The 3,091-nt window shown below is 34.4% G+C and overlaps 1 protein-coding gene across 7 annotated transcripts in view; it reads left to right on the top strand.

The window, feature by feature from the left end:
* The window catches only part of LOC106873989 (leucine-rich repeat-containing G-protein coupled receptor 4), a 115,567-nt gene that overhangs the window by 37,633 nt on the left and 74,843 nt on the right, over positions 1-3,091 (top strand). The gene's annotated exons all lie outside the window — the stretch shown is intronic.

Genomic DNA, 3,091 nt, shown 5'->3' on the forward strand with positions numbered 1-3,091 from the left:
ATATATATATATATATATATATATATAGTTTATTGCAAGTAATTGACTACAATACTGAACATTTATTGCTATTCCACAAGGAACTACTAACTATAATTACTAAAATTAGTGTGTTAAAATACTGAATTCTAGTTAAGAACTCGCAAATGGTGCCCTCTGTGTGGTTGATTACTCTGCTAGAAATCGTAGTCCATCAAATTTTATTATTCTCTTCTCCTAAATTGAATCCAGTGCTTGACTAGTACTTTATTTTACCAAATTCTGACCCTGGAGGGATCAAAGACTAAAGGTAAGTTCAGAAGTTTTTGAACTCAGAACACATAAGATTGTAACTAAATACTGTAAAGCATTTTGTTTAATGCTGTAACAATCCAGCTAAGCCACCAATTCACTACTTCTCTCTAATCACACCCTAAATTAATATCTAGATATTAAAAAAAGGGACATGTTGGATTATGGATTACTTACAAGGATAGGATGGTTCATAGCTGGAATGGCTTCAATTCTAAGTTTGACTAATCAGGTCACTGCTGACTTGGGGTTCTACTGTAGGCACAAGGCCTGAAATTTTAGGGGAGGGAGCAAGGCGATTGAATCAACCCCAGTGCTTAATTGGTACTTATTTCATTGAACTTGGAGTTAAATAATGACAACAGAAAGGAAAAAAATTAGGGACTAGATAAGGCAGTAAGAGGATTAATTGATTATTATAAAGTGCTATTAAAATCAATAGTGAAAGTATATGTAGCTTGTAATAGTAAAATACTCAGTGTAATACTGAAGGGTGTCCAAAAACAGACTGAGCAGACGAAAGAGCAAGAAAAGAGTACAATGTGTGTAGATTGTCACTGCACCTAATACAATTCATCATTCCATGTCAGAGTATGAAGTATGGTTCTAAGTGAAGTACAGACGTAGAAGGAAGAAGGATCTTGTGGTCCCATTGACTATCTGCATGCTATAGGACTAACAACTAAGTTGACAATTGTTGGTGTTGCTCTTTTAGCCTTAATCTGCTCTAATCAAGAAAACCTGTGATCAAATGTATTCCAGTTACATCTACTATATTTCTCTTTTGGTGCAGTGAATCTAAGACTGGACTGTCCAGCATGTCCTTTGGTAAGATGCTAGGATGGGAATATCGGCCTTTTCCGTAAAAAGTGTTGGAGAGAAACGGAAACAACGTCATAAAAGCGAAAGACATACAGAGAGCGCGATTTATTTTGAAGGGTTTAGGGTGAGGGTTAGGTTTAGGGTTTGGGTTACAGAATTCCGTCCCTAACCGTAACCCTAACACCCTAACAGTAAAACCGTAACCCTAACACCGTAGTGAAGATCGTGCGGGTGTTACGGAAAAGGCCGATCTTTGGTAAACATCGCCGAAGACAATTTTTACGGAAAAGGCCGATATTCAGGACTCGTATCGAAAGATCGCTACGTATAATATGGCGGGTAAAGTGAAGCAGATGGCACCAACTATCATCGCACGTATAATATGTACTTATACGCAGTTTGTATTACTGCGTGTTTGTTTGAGAGAGTTATAGTTTTATAGGTTCCCTCACAATCTTCTACTGCAAAAATGTTCAGTTTATTAATTAAAAAGATTCATTAAAATGAAGTAAATCACCAGCGTTTTCGATTTATTACTCTTATTAGTTATTGACGATTTTTTTTTTTTTACTGATTATTAACAGTCATTTCTTTATCTTTCATTTTTAACCAGAATAGGGTTGGCAGATTAGAAAATTATATATATATGAGACACTCTTAAAATCTCAGTGTGTGTGTGTATATATATATATATTTAAATTTGCACATGCCTACACACCCAGAACATTATATTATATAACAGTAGAGACATAAGTTAAAAACATAAAGCAATTATTTTAATGGGTTATGAGAAAAGTAAAAATAAAATCATTTCAAATTTATTTAATACAAGCTAAAATAAAATTCTGTTAAAGTGAAATAATTTTAAGATATTTCTTTAATACAGACAACAGAGATATAAGCAAAAAAAAGTCTTAAATCGAAACCATTGTAAATTTTTTAATTTCATGACAATATATAAAAAAAAATTTAATGTGAAAGCATTTGAATATTTTTATTTGATACAAGCAATATAGATAGCTAAAAGAAATACTGAGAAAATGAAATCATTGCAAAATTCTTATTCAGTAGAGACAACAGAATAATGCAAAAGAAATGATTTATGAAATTATTATTGAATGCAAACAATACAGAAAATAATCTAAAAAGTTGTATTTCATATCGAGAACATGAAAAGAAACAAAACTGATAAACTTATATGCAACATTTTCTTAACAGACCGCACGAGAATTAAACTTGAACCATTACCTTTAGTTATATTTCATTGATTATTTGGCTTTTGTTAACAGGTCCTTGTTCTCTAACACATGCCTTATTCTTAGCACAAGTCATTCTTATTGCAAGTCGTATTTTTTGAACGTCTATTGAGTTGTATTGAAGTGTTGATTTTTGTGCTGCTTTGCAGCGGTTTACCGGTTGTGTTTTCTGTTTCAAGAGAGATAACGATGACTAATGAAAAAAATGTTCTATTCGGACCTCAGCGGGTCGGAATTGACCACTTCGGAGGAGTAATTAGTAAAGGCAGTAAACAGAATGAACAGATGTCTTGGAAAAAAAAAAGAGCCGCTGAGGTAACGGAGTTAAAAAAGAATGAGATTTGTCTAAAATGGAAGAACATCAAAAAACGGCACATAAAGTAGGTGGTAGCGTCGAGTTGTCGCCTCCACAGAAAGTTATGGAGGACATGATGAAGAAAACCATTGTGTATAAAGTTTATTCAGTGGAACAGAAAAAGGTAGACCAAGTAGAAGCCGAAACAATTGAGAAGGCATTGTGCGCGGTATCTAAGGATATAGTGTTTTTGGCAAGGGGAAGCAAATATGGGACGGTGGTAGTCCAGTTCAAGACGGAGGAAGTAGCAAGGAGGCTGGCTGTAAACACGGTGAAGTCGAATAAAGTGGTCCTTCTACCCATGTATCTTAGAAGGAGGACATCCAAGATTAGGGTGGAGGGAATCTCGCCAGACATAGATGTGGCT

The sequence above is a fragment of the Octopus bimaculoides genome, chromosome 5, assembly GCF_001194135.2.
Source record: "Octopus bimaculoides isolate UCB-OBI-ISO-001 chromosome 5, ASM119413v2, whole genome shotgun sequence".
NCBI lineage: Eukaryota > Metazoa > Mollusca > Cephalopoda > Octopoda > Octopodidae > Octopus > Octopus bimaculoides.